At 42.4% G+C, this 24,812-nt stretch overlaps 1 protein-coding gene across 1 annotated transcript in view; it reads left to right on the top strand.

The window, feature by feature from the left end:
- Positions 1-1,717: 1,717 nt before the first annotated feature.
- The window catches only part of LOC143298658 (protocadherin Fat 1-like), a 351,658-nt gene continuing 328,563 nt past the window's right edge, over positions 1,718-24,812 (top strand). The window contains exons 1-2 of the mRNA XM_076611542.1: positions 1,718-1,792; positions 16,069-16,260. The gene's annotated coding sequence lies outside the window, so the exon portion shown is untranslated. The remainder of the gene's footprint in view (positions 1,793-16,068; positions 16,261-24,812) is intronic.

The raw sequence follows: 24,812 nt of genomic DNA, 5'->3' as shown, positions 1-24,812 counted from the left end.
TGACCTTCAGGGCTCAGCCAGCAGATCTGTAAAGTCCACTCGTCGTATTGATTTTAGTATTTTCCGAAAAAGACCACTTGGGCGAATGAACATAGTGAAAGCCCTGTACACTGAGAGTAAAACACACAAGCTTTTTATGTATTGAGTATAATTTCAAAATGTAATGTTTGAAATGAGAAAGATCAGTTTAAAGCAAATTAAGTCCCCTAGCATTAATTACAGAGTAATTTCCCTTCTACTATCTGCACCAAAACGTTTGCAAAATAAATACAACTTCCATGCTTAGCAAAAGAAGTTCCTGTTTGAACCCAAAAAAATGATAATAATGACTGCTCTTGTTGTTGTGTCAGAATATCAGATCGAAGTGCCAAGTTTAGAGAATACAAAAAATATAAATATAACAGTAAATGCAGTTTGCATATAATTAGGCTTCATTTGTGTGTGTGTGTGTGTGCCCATCCCAGAGGTGCAATATTGTTTCAAACAAGATGACTGGAAAGAACTGAATTTTTCCTATTTTTGTGCCTAATTTGGTGTCAACTGACAAAGTATTTGCAGAGAAAATGTCAATGCTAAAGTTTACCACGGAGACACACACACAGACAACCGAACACCGGGGTAAAACATACTCTGTTTACACAAGTGAGTCAAAAACAAAAAGAAAGAAAAAGATAATGGAACTACAATAAAAAGAACAAAAAGTAGAAGATCAACAAGTATAACAAAGAGAAGAACTGTATAAGAACAAGAAAAAGGAGAACAAAAACGAAATGTAGAAGCCGGAAGAACAACAATGAGGCCAAGAATCAGACAGAAGAAGATTAAGAAAAACATGAACACGGCGAAGAAGGACACGTAGTAGTAGTAGTAGTAGTAAAACAAGAAGAAAGGGAACCGGTCCGCCACAAATTTTCGGACCCCTTCCACTTGACCTTGAGTGGTGGTCTGGACACTATAGTAGCCTAATTCAGATGAGAGGTCCTCGCGTGTGTGCAGCATGCACTTAGCGCACTTCACGGAAAAAGAACCCACTGACGGCAACACTGCCGCGGAAAAAGATGCTGACAATCACAATTGAGTACATTGTTGATCTTTGCACACTATGGCCGGGTTGTTTCTGTGTAAAATTCAAATGTGTGACGCCCACTCACACACAAACGGCCGCGCGCGCCGGTGCAAGCAAACACGCACACTGCCGGACGGACACACACACACACACACACAAGCGCGTGCGGGCCCCGACGCATTTCACACGGCACTATTGGCCATGCACTAAGAAACGCACTTGAAATTCACACATGACAGGACAATCAACTTTGATAACTACACTGCAAGTATTGAACAACACATCGGTGTCTGTTTTGAATGCACAATGTATTATTTATATTTTTGACCAACCCGAAACCATTCACATCACGATATCCTCGCGCGCCGGTATCGTAGGCGGGGCTTCTGAACAATGCACACTATTGACGAAACTTCAAAATGAGCATTGCGTGGTTTGGGCGATGGCTGTGCTAGCAAGAGCTTATTCCACAATTTATTATATGCTTTTGATAAAAGAAAAAAAGTATATGCATCTAATTAGTTTTGTAATTCATGGGAAATTATTATTAATAGTTCTAGAGGCGGATGAAGACAAAGGTCGCGGGGTCAATCATGTTTACAGATTTTCGCGTGTCTGCAAGCGTGTGTGAGTGTGCGATTCAGTGGCTGTTCGGTGTCTGCTCTGTTCGGCATTCGTTGCGATCCTTCAGTTGCGTTTCTTGCTGAAGATTATGCATGCATGAATGTAAGTACAGAATTTATTATCTTTTTCTTGTCTTTGGCACTGAGTGATAATTTGCTGTTCAGTTTCTGGTTTCGATAAAACCGCTTCAGACGAGCGTCTGTGAGAGTACGTGAACAGACTGCGTTTGCGTGTGGAAAGAACATCCAAAGCAGTCATGTCGTGTTTGTCTCCATCTTGAGCCACATAATGAGGCCCCTTTTTAGTTCAAAATGGCTATCAGTTCAAGGCATTTCCTTCACAAGTTGCAAAGAAAATGACAATTTCAGGATTGCTATTCCTTTGATAAAGATGCAAGCGGATGTCGTCTGCTGTCAGAAGAGAGTACATCACATCGTGCGTATGTATTTTACCTATGGTGTAAAAGGATCGAAGGATTTACTGCCATTTTCATCAAATAATACAGCACTTCTTCAGCAGATACATACTGTTGAAAAAAAGGAAGAAAAAAATGAAACGTAACAATGTTCAGAAGGCAATGTAATATCTTTACTAGACAATGGGTTGTGGTTTGGCTTTTATTTGTATAAGATTATACTTGTCAAGTGACTTGTAAGCAGCAGGCATGCACACGCAGAGCATGTTGCACGTGCAGTTGTGAAGCCTGTGGTGATAATGTCTCATTGTCTTTTGTGCTGCTTCACATGCAGAATGCCGATGAACTGTTTACTCACACCATGGCTATAAAACCCAGAAAAATCGCAGCCTGTCGAATTGGATTTGAATGTAAAAATTCCAGTGTCAAAAATGCCCGTCTGACTCAAGCACAATGAAACAGTGCCATTGACCGACTGCACACTGGACAATCTCAAGCTGATGTTGCACGACATTTCAACTTGGCACAAAACTGAACGTGAAACTGAATGAATTATCAACCTTCACAGTGTAGCAAGTTTTGACATGCGTGGACACTGGCACCTGTGCACATGCTGTTGCACATAAGCGTGTGTGCGCACGGTACACACACACACACACACACACACACACACACACACACACACAAACTCTCATGTACATTGTAATACATGTATACAAGCACTCGGTAAACACCTAGGAAGAGAACAGACGTCTACTGACATGTACGGCTTTGAGAAGTAATAAATCAAACCTCCCAGGATGTGGATTGGGACTAGTACACTGCAGGGGCCAGTCTGGCCATTGTTGCAATGGACATGGGAGAGTACATGTTTAAAAAAGAAAAAGAAGGGGAAAAAAAGCTGTTGCTGTTTGTGATTGAAAATAACAGCAGGCAGGAAACCTTTGATGGCCACCATTGATGCTATGGTAGTCCCTGCATGCACTGACTACTACTTCCAGCTGATTCAATTCTGCTGTTGTTTTTAGGAGGAATGAGTTCTTAAACTGGTCTGTTTTGCTGATTGGAATTGCAAAACTCTTGCTGTTATTGACAGCTTTTTCTCACAATGTTATCAGTGTCATAATTTTTATAATATGAACTAATGTAGTTGGTCTGGATCTTCTGCTGGTTTTGCTGGCAGGTGTTTGGAATGGTGGTAGAAATGGAATTTTGAATGTTGACAATCATATACATTGTAGGTTGGATCATTTTCAGATTTTGTGTGATCCACCAGAGGTGATACTCTGTTCTTGTAGCAAACCGATACGAGTCAGACAACCTGGATCCCTTGATCTGCAATCCTTAGTAATGAACTGGGTGGTCTGGAGTTGGACCCTCTCATTCTTTTCAATTTCAGTCTTTTTTGAGGTAGGGGTCCCATTGCACCATTTATGTAATTTTCAACCAGACTGCTTAGTGCTTAGGGATTAACCACACACTAATAATGGCAACTGAACTTACTTAATTTCTGCTGTCTCCCCGCTGTTGTTTGCTATTTTCAAAACTTCTGTGGAAACAACGTTGAACTAAATCAGCCATTTATGATTTTTTCCCAACATTTTTATTCAGACGAAGGTTAACAGTTACAAAATTTATATACTTTGTGCTTCAGGAGGTAAAGACATAATTATGATCTAAATACTGCCAATTCCACAACAGCATAATGTAGGCAGAACAATACATACTAATGTAAAAACTGAAAGAGTGGTGCGATTCCAAGAGAGAGGAACAGAGAGGGGGGATACTGGATCAGTGATGTTGCATTCACTCACTCTTATCTCCTCATACCAATAGCAGGGCCACATGGAGAGTTTAAAAAAAAAAAATTATAGAGTGTTTACATTAACTATACATGTAGCCGTGTACCGAGTGGTTCTAATAGGATACGGACGGCGCAAAAGCCTTAACTAAATATTGATTGACTGAATTGTGTCATTCCAGGATGATGAGAATTCCCGTGCACAGGCCAGGAACATATAGAAGCCAGTCACAAATGGGTTTTCTATTGTTTTATTTACAATAGTTATGAGAACATAAGAAAAGAACTAAGAGGAAGATATACGAAGAGAAGGTATAAGAAGAGAAGCTATGCGAAGAGAAGACAGTAAGAGAAGGTATAAAAAGAGAAGACACTGCCTGGAATGACACAAACAAATGTCATTAGCACATGGCGGCACAAGCGAATAGTAAAGCACATGTATACATATTACATGGAAAGACTATCACTGGGTTTGCGATATGTGTGAAGACCAAACACTGACATCAAATGACATTTCTAATACATTTAAATAGTGCAGTTAAAGTGATTGAAGCTATGCTGATTTAGTGAAAGTACACTGACAGTATAGATTAGGTAAAGCTTACACTGTGTCAAAGTGACTCAAATGAATCAGTTTATCATGTTGCACTATACTGGAGTAAGCCTTATAGAAGAGCATGATAACTAAATTACAATTAACAGACTGATACATATCAGGTGGTTGTAACCAATAACTGATATTAATCCAACACTATCTTGTAATCACAACAGCAGAATACTACACACATCTTAGAGTACTGAGAATCAGTGAAACACTAACCTTCATCAGTGACAGCAAATGAGAAAGAACGTGTCATATGCACTCACAAGAATATTCTCGAACAACCTATTTGTTTCCAGAGATGTCACTGACTGTGACGTTAAGAAGACTCAAATGGACTACTGCTGCGAGCATATGACGACATGGCGATTTTCTAGGTCAATCATAGCCGAGCTGTGACTATATGTCAAAGCAATAACTGAGCAACGAATTAACTGAACATACTCATATGAACACAAGTACGGTGTCGAACAATACAATTTACAAATCAACACATTCTACACACTAGTACTTAAAGCGATATGTTGCGAGATGTCTGCCGTTGTAGGAACACACAACACACACTCTGCTCGCGACACAGCAAGAGAGAGAGAGAGAGAGAGCAGCTCTGGTCAGATGACTGACCAGGTATGAATTAACCACTCATCACTCACTGTGCCAATTTAGCGGACTGCAAAGACAGTCACGTGTGCTGAAAGCAGATCGTCACTAATCAGGCCAAATCTGACAACTGTGTTTCTTACAAGGTGTTCAGTGATAGATTGCTAAATGATTCCTGAACCGATTTACGTCAGGTAAGTTGCAAAAGAAAGAGCTCAACACCTACTTTATAATGAGTATAAAATGAAGTGTTGATTATTTAAGATGAATTTATAATCTTAATTTAAGTCACCTGAATAGGGTCAGTTTTAACGAGCTCGTCGCTGAAAATTACAAACTGCGTTAAATCATTTTAACATAGGCAAAATAGAATAAAGATGGAATTGCGACGATTCTACCAGTATATAATACTTGTAGTTTACTGATCCGACAAAAGATATATTAATTAAATGCGATGGAACAGAAACACAGATTCCAGCTTGGCAAATAGCGTACCGCGACGCGACACTGGTCGAGCTGTGAGTAGGTTGTCTGGCGAGGACAAAATGCTGTAAGCAGCTTGGCGTTCAAACTGGGAGTGATGTCACACAATCTGTGCACGGGTTAGTTGGGAAAAACGTCGACTGATGTAGCTCGTGTGTGAGCGGTTTTGGAGCAAGCATAGCGCACTTGGTCACATACAAAACAGCACACACACTAAGCATAAGCAGTTCCTACTGGCATAAGCAACTCTAAGCAATACACACGTAAAGCAGCACACAGTAAACAGTTCACCCTGCACCTAAAGCTGCACCTACAAGCAGCACACCTGGATTAAGAACACAAAACCAAAAACCCTGGTCAGATAAAATCTTAAATATCTGGACATCACAGACATAAATGGCCTATACACTCTTAGTGCCTTTCACCACATGTCAACAGTATGCACTCCTCTCACACACAGACCTATGTGAGGTTAAAAAGGCGTCTTCATGCTTACCTGCAACCAACAGCGACATGCTATACTGTGCACCAAGCATATCACTGACCAATACAACCCTGAGTGTACAACTCATGTTACCTATCATACAATAAGACTGTGTGTTTCCATGACCAAACAAATCTCCTCTTTGGCTTCACAATGTATCCCACTGACATAAATAAATGCATAGAAATCATTAGTACCAACATATCTCTGGTAAACAACAACAACATATCTCTGGTAAACAACAAACTATGTGTAACAACATAACACTGACCCTCAGTGCTCTCATTGTTTACCAACACATTAAACACATTACAATGTGCTTTCCCACTTTGTCTGAACAAAGTAACCAGTGGCACATAACACAACTCCTACACATGTTATCACAACTACCAACAAATCAAACGTGTTCCATGGCATTTGCTGTTACTCCAGTGTGCACACACACATGAAAAATTATCAACACACACTGACACAGTGTTAGCATACAAATCTGTTCAATTCACATTGAACCAACACCACCTAATATACAAAACAAGTATTACATCAAAAATAATCAACAGGAGTAGCAAAACCAAAACACTCCACACACCTGCTACATGCATGCCATCTCCATGGCTTCTCTCTCAGTGCTTACATTGTTTCCACAGTCAGTCAACAACTCGCAATACACTGACATATAACTGTACTACCAGTGATGTCAAAATTGAGAACTAGATATCTGTAACAAAATAGAAGGGGGCGTCAGGGTGGGAGGACTAAAAAGATACAGGCCAATACTTCCCTCCACACATTAACCCCTTTCCTTCCACCAGCCACAATAACTTAAACTGGCTGTTCACTGACACAAAGCATAGTTTCCTAACACAAGTTATCAAAATAGCATAAAACCATTACAAGTTATGTACTCACAGCCCAATAAGGATTTCCCTGCACCTCACATCACCGATCAGTCAGTCAGCTTGTGTCAGCGTTCAGTTCTTCAGGGAGACAACTATTAAGAACTGGCTGTGCTGACTGGTTTTATCCCTTCCCACAACATACTGTGCATACTAATGAAAGCTACAACACTCACTTGGTTTTATCCCTTCCCACAACCACCTGTGCATACAAATGCAAGCTACAACACTCCCCCAACTAGCTGAACTGAAATAACCAATCTTTGCTTGTCTAAGTGACGCTATGTGAATGACTGACAAATTCACTGTTTAATCCGATTTGTCTAGTGCAACAGATTGATCTGATTCTCTCAGTTTTGTTTCTGCACACAGTCTGTGACAAGTCCAACAAACTGCCTCACAAAGAGAGGGAAGGCGGAGGAGAGGGGTGGGGGGGACAACTTGAAAGACCGGGTTATTTCTCACACATTTGGCCATGAGAGAGTGCCTTACAAATATCCACAAGGCATGAGCAAGCCAGGGTTACGCAAACGCGGTATAAGGGGTCGCCAGAGGAAAGCGTTTTAGTCCAGGACAGATACAAAAATGGTCAAAATGTCTGCAACAAAACCTTTTTTCACGATAAAATAGAATAAATCGTACTGATCACGCTGATATAAACTTGACCACTGTAGGTGGACGGGAACATAATTAGATTTTGGTTTTTGATAATTATTTGTCACACTTCTGGCCATGAGAGAGCGCCTTGCAAAGATCCGCAAGGCATGAGCAAGCCAGGGTTATGCAAGCGCGGTATAAGGGGGTCGCCAGAGGAAAGCGTTTAGCGCGGTACAGTACTTGTGGCTGACTGCTGCCGCGCTGATGCTGTCCAATACCTCTGTTAGTAGGTCACTGCGGCAGATGACAGATACCGTACAGAAAATAAGAGAACTCTTTGGGGTCAAAAGGAAACAAACATTTTTACATTCATTTAGTATATATACTAAATTGGTAGAAAACGCAAATTTGCTTTTATGAATGTTTTACAGTTTCTTGCCAGCCCTGACATTTCATAAAGAATGAAATCGGTATTATACCGACTGCAAAGGTGAATTTATGAAGGCAGCACGGGATCATTTAGTTCGTAAGAACAATTATGTTGACATTTTACGCAATGCACAACTTGGAAATACTTCTTGCTCTGCTTATTGACGTGTAGTATATGAATATCTCAGTACCTGTTAACCAGGTTTGTTTCAATGAACATTGTCGGAGCACTGTCCAAACAATTAATTCAGAAAACATGGAAGGCAGATGATGGCAAAATCGACCAACATCATGTCTTGATAAAAAGAACGGTATGAAATATATATTTTTCTTTGGAAATGAAGCGGTATTTGCAAATGTGACTCACGAACCCTGGCGCAGTAGACACGTCAGTTTAGCGTGGGAAAGAAAATGTATCTGGCTGGAGTATGAAGGTGGCAAAATGAAGTGCATCAGATAGTCATGAAGAGCAAAGACTGCCTGGAAAATGAAAATTGGTCAGTCTCAAGAACTTTGTTGGAAATGGGAAACTCTCTGTCTGATTCAGTATAAACATGTGTTTACAATGATTATTCAAATGTTTCACATGTTATCAGGATTGCAATTCATTAGAGAAATGTCTGTAACAATTTTGTGAGAGTATGGTTTGTTCTTGTGTCTTAAATGTGTTGAAAGTTATTAAAAACATCCACAATTTTGGCGCCATTTTGTGACATGGCAATGTGTCTGAACATGAAGTGGTCAGAAACAAATAAGTACAAACCTGATTAAAATCCAGTACATACAGACCTGATCTATATTCATTCGTTGTGATAATAAAACATTGATCATCAGTAAAAATGGTCCATTAAATTTGAAATATTACACAAATACCCCGCGTGACAGACGTAAACAACCCGTTCCTCTTGACGTATTTTTATTCATTCAAAGGCAATCACATTCATGAATACACTACAGTTCTTTACTTGCAACAGGTGGTCAACACATCTATCTTCTGCAGCACATACTCATTTCCTGGAAGAAAGAAAAAAGTATTCAACTATTTAAATGCAATCCGACGACGTCGCATATTCATTTTCAGTTCCGCTTTTCTGTGTTACTTCTGTGCATGTAAACGACCCAGTAAAAATATACATGTAAACAAAATTAGAACTGTTTCCACATAAATCATGCGGATTCATCGCGGGAAAGCGTAAATCGGTTTGCAAACACCCTTCAATCGTGTTCACAGATTCAGAGAATGTGTTGTTTTCGAGACAGCGTGTGAGATGTACATACGTTACACGGAAATCTCCGATATGTTCATTTGCACCCTGTGGTTGCTATATTAAAAAAACAAACAAACACAAAAAAACAACTGTGTTTGTTAATTTCGTCGTTGTTATGGTTTGTTTGTACATTTATCTCTGATCTGATTACGTTTAGACACAATCACTGTTTCTGACACATGGCGAGATGCGGTAATATACGGATACTGGCGTAAGATGTTGAACCAAGTCAACGCATGTAGTTCAGTAAGACTGTTTTCAGTTGAAGACTTGTTGCATCAAAAGTTCCAAACAACAAAGTTCAAAGTAGAAAATCACCCCCTTAAATTACCTAGATTTTGGATTTTGCTGTCTGGTGAAGTTTTATCACGAAATGATGTAGTTTATCAGTTCACAAGACAGACGAAGTGTGGAACGAAAAAATTCGTTGTATCCGAAACATGTCAGTCCCTACGTGCTTATTGTTTTGCAAAATTTGATTAGAACAGCCACATTTTACATCACACAGGTTCTGAAAAACCAAACTATACATTGATTGTGAATGAATTTCTCAAAATTAATTAAGTTTGAAGCATTTCACGTTTAGTAGTGCTTGAGATGAAGTCAGGTGTCACATTCGGACACGGAACACATGTTCTTTGGTTCTGCTTTACGCAGATAATAAAATTCCTTATTTTTAGTTGTTGTTTGTTGTTGTTATTGTCGTTGTTTGGTTTTGTTTTTTCTCAAAGTCTTACTTTTATTACATTTTGTTTTTCTGCAATCCTACATATTTGTTCACTGTGAGGATAACGCTAATCAGTTTTCTGTTGATTGACCAAATAGAAAGATACAAAGAATCCGGTGTTTTGATCACACTTCTTCAGATAAAGAGGAAAACTTTTGTCAAGTGATATAAATAATACAATTCCCATTTCATAATAAGATGAACGGTAGTACTTTAAACAGTTAAACACTGGGGAGAATTGATGTGAAAATGGAGTGCCTGCAGTGTTTCTGAAAAATAAAATCATCCAGGGTGGGGGAGTTAGTTTAGGTATTTTGGGTTCCATGTTACATATGTCATAGGTTTTAGGTAATCATTATTAAAATACATAATTTTGCACAGGCTTTGTTTGAATGCACTGCACTGGCTAAGGATCGCATGATAGATTCATTACTATCATTATTATAAATCCAGTAATTCAAACATCTGCGTCGGGATAGTTGGTTTAGGTAACTTGGATTCAATGTTACACGTGTTACAACAAAGTTTTACATAATCATTGATAAAATTTATGATCCATTGTTATCATTATGATTATTATTTATACCCCACGCTAAATCGACGTCTACTGCGCCAGGGTTCGTGAGTCACATTTGCAAATACCGGTTCATTTCCAAAGAAAAATAAGTATTTTATACCGTTCTCTTCACATCAAGAAATGATGTTCAGTTTTGCCATCATCTGCCCTCCATACTTTCCCAATTTATTGTCTGGACAGAGCGCCAATAATGTTCATTGAAACCGAACTGGGTTAACACATATTTAGATATTTATGTTCTACACGTTAGTAAGCGGAGCATGGAGTATATCCAAGTTGTGCATTGCGTAAAATATCAGCAAAATTGTACTTAACGAACTAAATGATCCCGTGCTGACTTCGTAAATTCACCTTTGCAGTCGGTATAATACCGATTTCATTCTTTATGATATGTCATGAATGGTAGGAAACTGGAAAACATTCATAAAAGCGGATTTGCGTCGTCTACCAATTTAGTATAAAATACATGAAATTGAAAATGTTTCTTTCCTTTTGACCCCAAAGAATAATAAGAATAAGAATAACTTTATTATCTCCAACTGGAGAAATTTGGTCAGGTGCATTATCACAACATAAACAAGTAAACAACATGGGGACCATAACTGTAAAAGTCAACAACCGCTTTTACGAATATTACGAAGACACAAATGTAAAAAATATAACATACACCGTTTCACACATACATCCACACACTGCAGGTAATAACTGGTATTCTTAATGTAAAAACAGAAAGAATTAAGAAACACTATTTTGAATATAATTATAAGCATAGCCTACTGTATTGCGTATTGATTATAATAAACAGATAAGATAAGAATAAAGATAAATTGCGGAAAACCACAACCAGATAATCAGCACACACCCGCACCCACCCACCCCACACACACGGTTTACTTGATTAAACAAGAGTAATTAACATATGTTCTTAAATAAAAGCATTTCACATATTCGCTTTTAAAACATTGCAATTAATTATTACATCGTAATTATTAACAGAAATATATTTAGAATATGGACGTTAGCATTAGACATATTCCATTGTACATTCATTCTGCACATTGCACATTATTCATCCTACATTCTGCACATTCATAATAACCAATTGTCACGTTTTTAAGCTCAGTAAACACACACACACACACACACACACACACACACACACAACTAGGACAAGGTACAACCTGTGATGCACGGACTTTCACACGTCTCACATGAGAGTGCGCGCGCGCGCACGCACACGCACACACACACACACTTCTCAAGAATTTAAAAGGTGGATTGAACGTGGAATAAAAGTCTTCAGAGCTCTGGATTTCAACTTAAAAGTTCTGTAGCGTCGTCCTGATGGCAATAGCTCATAATACTTTGCTAAAATATGGGTGTCGTCAGTTGCTATCTGCCTGCTTTTTTTTTTAACCACTCGACTTTCATACAGCTCTTGCATACAAGCTTGTTTCACTCCCACAATTTTACTGCATACACTCATGACATTGTTCAAAACATGCTTACTCCTCACTCCCAAACTTCCATACCAGCACATAAATGAAACTGTGAGCACGGACTCAATACAACATCGATTATAACTCTGAAGAATAGTTGAATTTATACCAACATTTCTAAGCTTCTGTAAACAAAAAATTCTAGATTGACATTTCTTATGAATGGAATCAACATTTCTGTCAAAAGTCAGCTTATTGTCTAAGATGGTCCCTAAATATCTATATTCATTGACCCTCTCCACTGTTTGACCATCAATAACAAAGTTAGCTACAGGCAAGGGGTCTTTCCGAAAATCTATAAACATTTCTTTTGTTTTCAATACGTTGAGATCCAGATAGTTTTCCTCACACCAAGAACAAAACTTTTTAATTTCACTGAAATAAATAACATCAGAGTTGGACAGATCTTCAATAGCTGAATCATCAGAATATTTTATGACAGGAGTTTCCTCCGTGCCTCTGCAGTCATTTGTGTACAGTGTAAATAGAACAGGGGACAGCACTGTACCTTGGGGTGCACCAGTAGAAGTAGGGTTCAGAGAAGAGTGGGCAGAATGAAAGTGGACTGAGTTCTATTGAGAAGAAAACTTACTATCCAAAGAGTAAGCTTCGGATCAGCATCCAAGCCTAGCAGTTTGAGGGCAAGGAGATGAGGTTGTATTGTGTTAAAAACAGAAGAGGTCAACAAAAAGGATACGAACAAAAGATCCCGTGTTATTCAAATGAAGGAAAGCATTATGAAGGAGAGTTAGGATAGCATCGTCAGTACTTCTGTGTGCTTTATAAGCAAACTGAAGAGAGTCAAGCTGCTGTTCAGTGAAAGAAAGAAGATGGCGGAGAACAATTTTTTCAAAGTATTTCATCACTATTGAAGTCAGGACAACAGGACGGTAATCATTTAGTGCGGCTGGGTTCTTTTTCTTAGGAATAGGACATATAGTAGATTTTTTCCAGATGCTGGGGACAGAGCAGTCCTTAGAGACCAGTTGAAAATTTTACAGAACATGTCACACAACTGGGAAGCACATGTTATCAGTAATCTTCCGCAGATATTGGCGGGGCCAATTGCCTTCATGACATTCAGTTTTAAAAATAAAGATTCAACAACTTTTGCATTGATCTCAAAGTCCTCACCTGTGTTCCTATCTTCGATCTTTTCCTGCAACTGTGAGATAACACTATCTAGTTCCCTTCCCAGATCATTCCTTTCAAATCGACAGTAGAAATCATTCAGTTTGTTTGAAAAATCAAGCTGTTCATCTCTTTTCATTTCACAAGGTACTGTTTTCCTTTTCGTTTCTCCAGTGATAATTTTTAACCCATCCCATGCATCTGCCATTTTTCCTGTCTGAAACTGTTGCTCTACTTTTGATTTGAATTCCCTCTGCCCCCTTCTTAATTCCCCTCTAAGCTTCTTTTGTATCAGTTTCCTATCCTTCTTGTTCCCTGACTGAAATGCTACCCTTTTCTCGTTTAAAATGGTTTTGAGAGACTTTGAGATCCATGGTTTGTTGTTGGGGAAAAGTTTAATTATTTTTGTCAGAATTATCATGTCTTCACAGAAACTGATATAAGATGTAACAACATCAGCTGCTTCATGAACTCTGATCCTAGCATACTGTTCAGAATCAGTTGTCTGCCGCAGTGACCTGCTCACAGATCAGCATCAGCATGGTAGCAGTCAGTCAAATGTACTGTACCGTGCAGAACGCTTTCCTCTGGCAACCCATTATACAGCGCTTGCGTAACCTTCGCCTGTGTTTGCTTTGCAACTCTTTGTAAGGCGCTCTCACACAGGCAGAAGTAATAAAAAATATTCGATTCTGGACATTAAAAATAAAAATCTACTTATGTTCCCGCCCCCTATCGTTGTCAACTGTCACAACTCGTGACAATCTCATGTGGAGATTGACCCTCTCCTATTCAAGCATTCGTTTAGTGTGTGTTAGCTCCCGGTTGTGCGTTTTTTCCGTGCAATCGGGGAGTCTCGTTTGTGTGTTTGTGTCACTGCTGAGCAGAGTTTAAAGTCTCTCTGTTCTGTCAGTGACACTTCTCTAGGCTTTTCGCCCGCGGCCTCCTTTGAGGAAAGTCGTGTCTGTTGGGTTTGGAGCTTTTTTTGCCCAGTGGGGATAAGTTTTCCTGCGGGTGGCCATGTTTTCCGTGTTCAGTGTGCTGCAGCAAAAAGGGTAAGAGTGCCCTGCTGGACGTGTCTCGTCTTTGTTTTGTTTGTTTGTTTGTTTTTATTTCCAGCGTCAGGGTAGTACTACCCGGTTGGCAGGTGAGTTCGCTGTTGCATTGTTGAACTTATCTGTTGTAGTTTGTACTTGTCAGTTGGCTGTTATAAGTGCTGTTTCTTTGTTCATTTGTCCTGTTCTGTTAAGATGCGAAATGTTTGATTTTGTTTATTGGGATTTGAGGGTTAATGCTAAAAGTCAGGCTTGTATTGTTTTCCTCTGTTGTGATAATATTTTAAACATAACCTTTAAAAATAATGGTTACTGGGATTTATTAAGTATGCTTAAAGTATTTCGGCCACTAACATTTCCTTGTGAACCCCTTTACTATGATTGTAAGAATGTTTCTATTTTCGTTATGTTCACAAGGTCAAATTTTCATTGATATGTTTTCCAAACTATCAGTTTTTTTTCTCCCCTAGTTCTTTTTTACGTCTTGTGTACAATATCTTTCAGAAAATGTGTTCACTAGTGAATGTGAAGTAGGGAGCTGTCGAACGGAATTTTATAGTGATATTTTATAATGCTGTTTCAGTTTCGTTAAATCTTTTGTTCATCACTGTCTTGCACGTTCATTGAGGGGGGGCAGGGGTAATCCTTCCAGAAGGATAATATAATTTATGCAGTTTACAGCGTCCCACTTCCTGTGCTTTCCCCTCTTCAGCCTGTGTTGGCTGGACAGTGTTGGTGCTTTGGATGTCTGCGGCCTTCCTGCTGCCCTCTTCTCATCACCGTCATTTGTGCTCGAGTTTCGTCTTCATCAGTTTTCACCGTCGAAGTCGTCATTTTCCTCTTGTGTTGTGCAGTGCTTCAGTTTATATATTCATCAAACGTCTTTAGTTCACTGGTAGCATTCTACGGACTGTTTGCCGCTGGACGGCCGTGTGTTAAAGCTCTGTGTTTTTTGTTTTTTTGTGTGTGTTATTATTTATCAGTTCTGTTGTCATTTAGGTGTTGTTGCAGCCGGGGTTGTGGTTATTGTTTTTTGGCAAGCTCTGTGTGTGATTAAATAAATGTATGTGAACCCTGAATTGTTTTAGTCTGTTTGTGTTGTCGGGGTGTTAGTGCTGGGTTGGGTGGGGGTTTCTAGTCTACTCTCTTATAGAGCGTGACATCAGCTTTATATCAGCGTGATCAGTATGATTTATTCTATTTTATCGTAAAAAGAACGGTTTTGTTGCAGACATTTTGACCTAACGCACATTTTAATCTAAATTCCCTGGCCTAACCCCCATACTGGAATGTTCAGACATGCCGACACTAGCATGTTTCAAACATGCCGACAACTATACTACCTCAGCACAGGGATTGCGGCAGACATCACATGACCACACGTGTTCTTACAGCTAGGCCGGGTGAGCACAGACTCGCTGAACAAAGACAGCCAACTAGGGAGTGTAGTGGGGGTGCGAGAGAGTGGAAGGAGGGAGGGTGGCGCGGTGTCAGTGCGACCTCAAAGACTGGACTTTGGACTGGACAGAGCAGGGAGGGAGATAAGAAAAAGGGGGATGGGGAAGAGGGAGGGGGGGGGGGGGGGTAGGGGAGGGGGGCAGAGTGTGGGTGGTGGGAATGACACTGCTGGCACGCTATAACACTAACATAGTCAAGAACACATTAATTGATCATTCCTCAGTGACATTGAATCTTGTACTGAACATGTGTATGGTGCCTACTTTTGCACACATTTGTTATGTTCCATAGTTATATAGGCATCCTTCAGTCTCGGAAGACTATGGAGTTGCGCTTTAGCTGTTTATTCTGGTACAGCGTCGGGTGTGGCTGGCCAGTCCGACACGGGAATGACAGTCCCTGTGGCAGAGGGCACAGATGAAGTCTGACGCTGGTCTGTCTGCCTGGGCTGCAGCCTTTCTTCTCATTCTCTTTTCCTCGTGCTGCTGAGTGAGTGTCTTGACGCTGCAAAGCAAAGCTGGAGTGACCTCTCCAGTGTGCAAAGCCTGGGTGAGTAAGTATGGAGGGCAAGCTGTTATATATATATATATATATATATTAAAAGCATTAGGATTTGTATACTTCATATGCCTATTTTAGATATTTTATAAATATGAGTAATGTTGGATTTACTTGCTTGATTCTACATTTGCATACTTAAGATTTAAGCTATTATTGAACTATGTGAGAAACATCCATCAGTTTTCACTCCATAATGTCAAAAAAACATGGAAGCATCATGAAGAGTAAGTTTATTTCATGATATAAAATCTTGCCGTTTAAATGTCCTACAAATTTTGTCCAAAAACGTTGTACATGGTTATATTCCCATAGATAATGTAGAATTGTCTGTTTTTATCAATGCTGAAATTACAGTTGTTTTCTGGGAGAACATGTTTATTAGACTAGAATTTGTCACAAGAATATGATGATTATTTTTCATCTGGAACCATTTTCACCTTATCTCTTGGATTTTTCTTGTATTGAATTTTTTTTTTTTTTCCATTTAAGCTTGTTTAAAAAATCATGTCCCAATTTTTGTGGGCATTTGGTAGTTCTGGTTTTCCAATGTTGCCGAGCGCTCAGCTCAGGCTTTGAAATACTGTTTCCTGCACGAGCTGTATAGCAGACGTCTTTTTCACATCTAACTGCCAGTCTCCAACAGCTCACGCAAAATGTGTGACGCCATTCCCGGTTTTAATGCAAAGCCCATTCAAAACCTATTCTCAAAACATATATTAAATCAAGTCTCTGTATCGTTCGCTGCAATATTATATTTGTTGTGCTTACACACACACTTTAATCAGTTAGCATATTTGATTTAGTCTGTTCATCAGTGTAAAGGTTTCAACTGATGCTGAGCTTATATCATTTTGTTTTTCTCGCCACACACGCACACTCCTCAACCAGTGTCGCTCAATGCCATTGGCTGAGCTGGAATCTGTGTTGCTGATGTAAAATCTGCTGTTTGAAAGTGTGTTTCGATTCCAAGAGAGGGGAGCAGACAGGGGGATATACGATCGACTGATGATGAACACGCTCGCTTGCTCTCCTCACACCAATAGCAGGGCCACATGGAGTGGTTTTTATAGAATGTTTACTTTACAATACAGCACACACACACACACTAAGCAGTTCACCCTACTTAGCAAAAGCAACTTGAAGCAACACACAGCCCTACATAAAGTACTTCACTCTACACTTAAAGTTCTTCCTACACACAGTAAACAGTTAACCCTACACCTAAAGCAGCACCTACAAGCAGCATACCTGGAACAACACAAAACCAAAAGCCCGGTCAGAAAATCTCAAAATACGTGGACATCACTGACATGAAAGGCCTATACCCTCTCAGCACCTTTCATCACATGTCCACCAGTATGCAACACTCTCACACATAAATCTATGTGAGGTAAAACAAGCTTCATCAAGCTTACCTGCCACCAACCGTGACATACCACACTGTGCACAAAACATATCACTGACCAATACAACCCTGTGATCAGCTCATGTTACCCATCATTCAATGAAACTGTGTGTTACCATAGCCAAACAAATATCCTCTTTGTCTTCACAAAGTGTCCCACTGACACAAGTGCATGTATGGAAATCATTACTTCCAACGTATCTTCGGTAAACAAATGTGCAACATAGCACTGACCCTCAGTGCTCTCCTTGTTAATCAATCATTAATCCCATTACAATGTTATTTCCCACTTCGTCTGGACAAAGTAAACCACTGACAGCTCCTACACATGTTACCACAACTACCAACAAATCAAACGTGTTCTACAACACTTGCTGTTACCCCCATGCACACACACGTGAAAAATCCTCAACACACACTGACAGTGTGTTAGCCTATAGATCTGTTCATTTCACATTTAACTGATGCCACCTAATATACAAAACAAGTAAGTGATACATTCAAAATACATTAAAACCCACACTAAGTGTAGCACAACCAAACTACTCTACATACCTGCTACACACATGCCATCTCCATGGCTTCTTATCTTTCAGTGCTTTCATTATCTCCACAGTCGGTCAACAACTGACATATCACTGCACTATCATTAATGCCAGAAATCAGAACAAAATATCTAACCAAAAGGTATATGCCAGTACTTCCCTCAGAGGGTAGCTTTCATGATTTAACACATTAACCCCTTTTCTTTCCACAAGCCACAAGATCAACTGAAACTGGCTGTTCACTGACACAAAACATTGCTCCCAACAAAACTTAAGTTATCAACATAGCATAAAACCATTAAAAGTCATGTACTCACAGCCCATCAAGGATTTCCTTGCTCTTCACATCACCAATTGGTCAGTCAACCTGTGTCGTGTTCAGTTCTTCTGGGAGACAGCTAAGAACTAGGTGTGCTGACTGGTTTTACTCCTTTCCCACGGGGTCAGCCCGATACTCCCCCGTGTCGATACTCCCCCGCGTCAATACTCCCCCGTGTCGATACTCCCCCGCGTCAATACTCCCCCGTGTCGATACTCCCCCCGTGTCAATAGTCCCTCTCACAAAGATCCAAAAACAATCAAATACAGATGAATGTATATATTTGTGATTGTTAATGCTTTCTGCTTGATCAAAGTTGTGTTGTGGAATGATGAATGTGTTATGTGTTCTCTTCATAACAGCCGTCCGCGTTCAGAGTTGAGCAGCGACTTGTGCGTGTTGGGCCCGCTGTTGTGTGGGCTCGCTGCCTTGTAGTACGGGCCGTGTTACACGGACTTTTTCATCACGACTCAGTCTGGTGGCAAAAGCTCGCTCGCTCTCTCTCTTCGTCTCTCATTTTCTGTTTCTCTGTCTTTCCCCCTCTCTGCCACTCTCTCTGTGTCTCTTTCTGTCAGTCTCTCTCTCTCTCTCTGTCAGTCTCTCTCTCTCTCTCTGTCAGTCTCTCTCTCTCTCTCTCTCTCTCTCTCTCTCACTCTCCGTCTCTCATTTTCTGTTTCTCTGTCTCTCCCCCTCTCTGCCTCTCTCTCTCTCTGCCACTCTCTATCTGTCCCCCCCTCTCTGCCACTCTCTCTCTGTGTCTCTCTCTCTCTCTCTGCGTACCCCCCTCTCTGCCACTCTCTATCTTTCTCTGTCTCCCTCCCTCTCTCTCTGTCTCCCCCTCTCTGCCACTCTCTCTCACTCTCTCTCTCTCTCTCTCTCTGTCTCCCCATCTCTGCCAGTCTCTCTCTCTGTGTCTCTCTCTCTGTCTCCCCATCTCTGCCACTCTCTCTCTCTCTCTGTGTCTCTCTCTGTCTCCCCATCTCTGCCACTCTCTCTCTCTGTCTCTTTCTGTCTCCCCATCTCTGCCACTCTCTCTCTCTCTCTGTCTCTCTCTGTGTGTCTCTCCCTCTCTGCCACTCTCTCTCTCTCTCTCTCTGTGTCTCTCTCTGTCTCCCCCTCTCCGCCACTCTCTCTCTCTCTGTCTCTCTCTGTCTCCCCATCTCTGCCACTCTCTCTCTCTCTGTGTCTCTCTGTGTTCGTGTCTCTCTCTGTCTCTCCCTCTCTGCCACTCTGTCTGTGTCTCCCCATCTCTGCCACTCTCTCTCTCTCTCTGTCTCCCCCTCTCTGCCACTCTCTCTCTCTCTCTGTCTCTGTCTCTCTGTCTCCCCCTCTCTGCCACTCTCTCTCTCTGTCTCTCTGTCTCCCCCTCTCTGCCACTCTCTCTCTCTCTGTCACTCTGTGTGTGTGTGTGTCTCTCTCTCTGTCTCCCCCTCTCTGCCACTCTCTCTCTCTGTCTTTCTCTCTCTCTCTGTCTCTCTCTGTCTCCCCCTCTCTGCCACTCTCTCTCTCTCTCTGTCTCCCGATCTCTGCCACTCTCTCTCTCTCTCTGTATCTGTCATTCTCTCTCTTCCCTCTGTTAGTCTCCCTCTCTCTCTCTCCGTCTCTCATTTTCTGTTTTCTAATCTCTCCCCCTCTCTGCCACTATCTCTCATTCTCTCTCTTACTCTCTCTCTCTCTCTGCCCGCACACACACTTATACATAGACATATACGTTGTGTGCATCCCGCTGACACACAGTAAATACATTATTCGGTGAACACCACACACACACACACACACACACACACACACACACACACACGTTCACACTGTTTTGCCGCGATATGATATTCAGTATTGATGATGGTTTTAAAGTTAATCAGTGTAATTTGTCACAATTTACAAAGAAAACCAAGAAGGACTTTATGGAAAAAGTTCTAACTGGAAAGAAAAATACCACTGAAAAGAAATAGGTCAGTAACAGAACGCCTGTTACGCTAGGGTACATTTTAGCTCTGGTCGTTCTTGATAGTAAAAGACTGAGTAATATAATATGAAGCTCTACAAACCTAATCTCAGACAAATAGGACACTTCTTTAATAACAACACACCATTTTTATTGATCACACACTTTCTCGACAATATAAAAACAGTGTCTTTTTTAATCATACCCTGGTATATTCATACCGTAATTCGTTTTTGGCAGACAAGTATATTTGAATGGCAAATTCATAAAACTTTCGGGAAATCATTATGAACCCCTCCTCCCGCCTGGGTAATGTGTGTGTATGTGTGTGGCTGGGGTGGGGGTGGGGGTGGGGGGTATGGTCACTTGAAGGTCTACCACCAATGACCATTGCTGACCACTGACCGTCGCTGACCTGGGAGAACATAATGATGATGATGATGGAGTCTCCCGTCGGATGAGTAGGCAGGCAGGATTATCTGTGGGTGTGTGTCCTCATATGGGAGAAGAGGCCGATTCTGGATGCGCAGCACTTCCCACAGGTGTTGCAAGGGAAAACGTCCCCAGAAGTTGAGCCCTGCTTCCTTTGCTCATGCTTCTCCTTTATGGCCAGCGTTCTCTTGTTTTCAAACGTCTTGATGCCACTAGAGCACAGCATCCTCCAGCGAGAGCGGTCAAAGGCATCAGTTTCTCAGGAAGCGATGTCTATGTCACAGGCTTTGAGGTTTGTCTTCAAGGTGTCCTTAAAGCGCTTGCAGGGTCTTCCAAGTTCGCGGTGGCCTTCCTTCAGCTGTCCATACAGTAGCATCTTCGGGATCCTGCTGTCTGTCATGCTGAGAACGTGTCCTGTCCAGCATAGCTGGCACTGGATCAGCAGGCTTTCGATGCTAGGCAGGCCGCTCCTCTCTAGGACCTGGAGGTTGGAGACCCTGTCTTGCCACTTTATGCCGAGTATATTTCGTAGGCATCTCTGGTGAAACTGCTCAAGTTGTTGAATGTGACGGCGATACGTCGTCCATGTTTCACAACAGTACAACAAGGTGGTCAGCACAACAGCTCTGTAGGTTTTGATTTTGGTGCTGATCCTAATGCCTTTGTTGTTCCACAGCCTGTTGTTGAGTCTGCCAAAGGCGGAGCTGGCCTTGGCGATGCACAGCGTCACTTCTGCACCAAGGGCTCCGTTGCTGCATAGGGTGCTGCCCAGGTAGCAAAACTTGTCGACTGACTTGATCTCTGTGTCATCGATCTTGACTGCAGGTGGGGGGAAGGCACTGGCGTTCTGTGAGCTAGCTGGTTGATACATGGACTCGGTCTTGCTGAGGCTGATGGTGAGTCCAAAGCTCCTGCAGGAGGTTGAGAACCTGTCCATACTTGTAGATGTCGGCCTGGATTCCATCCGCTCCTGGTGCTTTTCCCTGACGTTGTCAGCTTCAGGGCCTTCCGGGTCTCGGCCTTGGTGGGAGGGGCAGCTAGCGAGTCATTGACTGGTAGCTGTGGGAGGGCTGCAATTACCTCGTCAGATACGGACGAGTCCCTGTTGAGGAGGGTGTTGAAGTTTTCTGCCCAGCGGGCAAGGATGTCTGTCAGGAGGGTGGTCTGGTCCAAGGCTCGGACAGGGGTTGATCCTGTGACTCTCGGCCCATACACAGCTCGGAGACCATCATGGAAGGTCTTCGTGTCGCGAGCATCAGCAGCGGACTGAAGCTCTTCGGACTTTCTCTCCCACCAGGTGTTCTTCCTCTCACGCAGCCTCTTCTGTACGAGTTGCTTGGTTTGCAAGTACTGGTTATTCTTCCTCTGGCAGTCTTTATCGGAAATGTGATCCTGATGCCGTATATGCAATGTGTTCAGGAGCTTGGAGATTCCAGAGTCGTTCTCGTCAAACCAGTCTTTGTGGCTCCCCTGTACAAAGCCGAGTGTGCCAGCTGCTGCTGCGTACACAGCATCTCTAAAGGTGCTTCATACTTCTACATCAGTCGATGCAGGAATTTGTTGGAGAGCTGCTTGGATTTGCTGCTGCAGCACATCCTTGGTGATGGGGAGGCTGTGGATGTTCAGCTTCCTAGGGGGTTTCTGCCTGGCTGGTTGGAGCTTGCATGCAAGTCTGATGTTCATCTTAATGCGTACAAGGCGATGGTCCGACCAACAGACTGCTCCTCTCATGCAGCGTGTACTGGAAACATCACCTCTGTCCCTCTGCCGGACAATCACATAGTCCAGCATGTGCCACTGCTTGGAGCGGGGGTGCATCCATGTGTTCTTGTACTTGTCCGCTTGTTGGTAGAGGCTGTTGGTGATGGTCAGTCCATGCTGCGCGCAGAGCGAGAGCAAAAGCAGTCCGTTGGCGTTGCACTTACCAGTGCCGTGCTGTCCTAGGACTTTTGGCCACGAGGAGAAGTCCACGCCGACGTGGGCATTGAAATCCCCAAGGATAACCAGCCTGTCCTTTCTGTCTACCACTGAAATGGTGTGGCTGAGCTCCTCGTGGAAGGCTTCTTTGATGTCATCAGGGTTGGTCATCATCGGGGCATAGCAGCTGATGACTGTGGCGAAGCGATCCTCGGACAGCTTCAGACGCAGGGTCATCAGCCTATCGTTTATCCCACGTGGAAGGCTGTCAAGCTGTCGTGCAAGTTTGGTTTGTATGGCAAAGCCCACGCCTGAGGTTCTTGGGGTGCCTTCTGGCTACCCAGTGCAGTAGAAGGTGTAGCCCCCTCCAACTTCCTCCAGCTGGGTTTCACTGGCAAACCTGGTTTCGCTCAGGGCTGCTATGTCCACCTGGCAGCGATCAAGTATTCTAGCAATGAGCGCTGTGCGCCTTTCTGGTCTGTCGTCTCTGTCCCAAAGGGTGCGAACAATCCAGGCACCCAGAGTCAGGGAATGACTCCTGGTTCTTTTCTTCTGTTGTTTTCGACCGCCAGTGTTGGGTGTCCAAGTAGGTGCGGTTTCCTACTAGGTACTAGGTGATGCAGGCTTTGTTTAGGGACCCTTTTATCTCCCCTTCCCCGTGTGGGAAGAGCAGTGCTGTCCCTAAAAAGGGCTGCTCTGACGCTGCGGGAGGATACGGGCGCCGCATCTGCCCCAGTCTATGGCGGACGACCGTCACCCCACAGCCGCCTGCGTGCAGAGTCGTGACTAGGAACTACCAGCAGCATCCTCTGCTTGTCCCCATTACCACTAGCTCGTTCCGACATTAGCCTGGTTGCCTGACCAGCATAGGTGACTTTTTTTTAGTGAAGAGTTGTGCAGTCCCTTCCCCACTCTCTCGCCTACCGACACTCAAGAGTCCCACAGGTGCAGATAGTGCCGCGTGTAGAACGGCCTCGGCAGGTGCAGGTTTTTTCTTCGGAGTTCCGTCTCCTAGGAGGATTTCCAGCCAAGGATAAGAGCTCCCCCTGCCCTTTGGTCATCCTCTTCCGTTTCCTTCTCCGCCTAGTCCGTCGTTGGGAGACTTCACATGCGGCAGGTAGTACTGTGTTACATGGTACCAGTAGCAAGGGCTATGCCCCTGACCTGCCTAACGGGGAGAATATAGACATGGGGGAACATAGACATGCTTTCGAGCTTAATTACTATTCAAATACATGGAATAGCTTCCCAACCCCACGTGCCCCACAAAGCAAAGCAAACGGTTGAAGTCATGGACTGTCAGTGAAAGAAATAAAGACGACAAACCAACGGTTACTAAGTGAACGCTGAAATGTCGCCAAATCAAATGAAATGTCACCAGTCCACTGATAAAGCTAGCATATGTATCCTTCAGTACACCAGTGTATATATATATATATATATATATATATATATATATATATATATATATATATATATATATAATCTACTTGTATGAAGTACCTTCGGTTTCGGCATATGAATATCATAAATATGTTGTTTTGGTCTTTTTTATTTACACATGCAGGTATACATGCGTGTGCGTGCGCGCGCGCGTGTGTGTGGATGTGTGTATACATGTGTGTGTACGCTCGCGCGCGTGTGTGTGTGGGTGGGTGGGTGGCTGTCTGTCTGTCTGTCTGTCTGTCTGTCCGCGTTTCTGTTTATCTGTGTGTGTGTGTGTGTGTGTGAAAGTGCGTGGATGTGTATGTTGTTGGTGGGTGTGCATGTGGGCGATGGGTATGTATGACGTGGGGGCGGGGGGGGGGGGGGGAGGCGTCAGATGGTCCGTGTGTGTATGTGATTGTGTGTGCGTTTGTGTGTGCGTTCGTGTGTGTGTGTGTATGTGTGTGCGCGCGCCTGTGTGTGTGTGTGTGTGTGTTCTCAACTGTAGGTCTTTGTCTTATGTGTGACGTCTCCTCGTTGGCCCTAAACATC

This window comes from Babylonia areolata, chromosome 24 (genome assembly GCF_041734735.1).
Source record: "Babylonia areolata isolate BAREFJ2019XMU chromosome 24, ASM4173473v1, whole genome shotgun sequence".
Taxonomy (NCBI): Eukaryota; Metazoa; Mollusca; class Gastropoda; order Neogastropoda; family Buccinidae; genus Babylonia; species Babylonia areolata.
The sequence above is the reverse complement of the archived record's forward strand: the minus strand, read 5'-3'. Positions and strand labels throughout refer to the sequence as shown.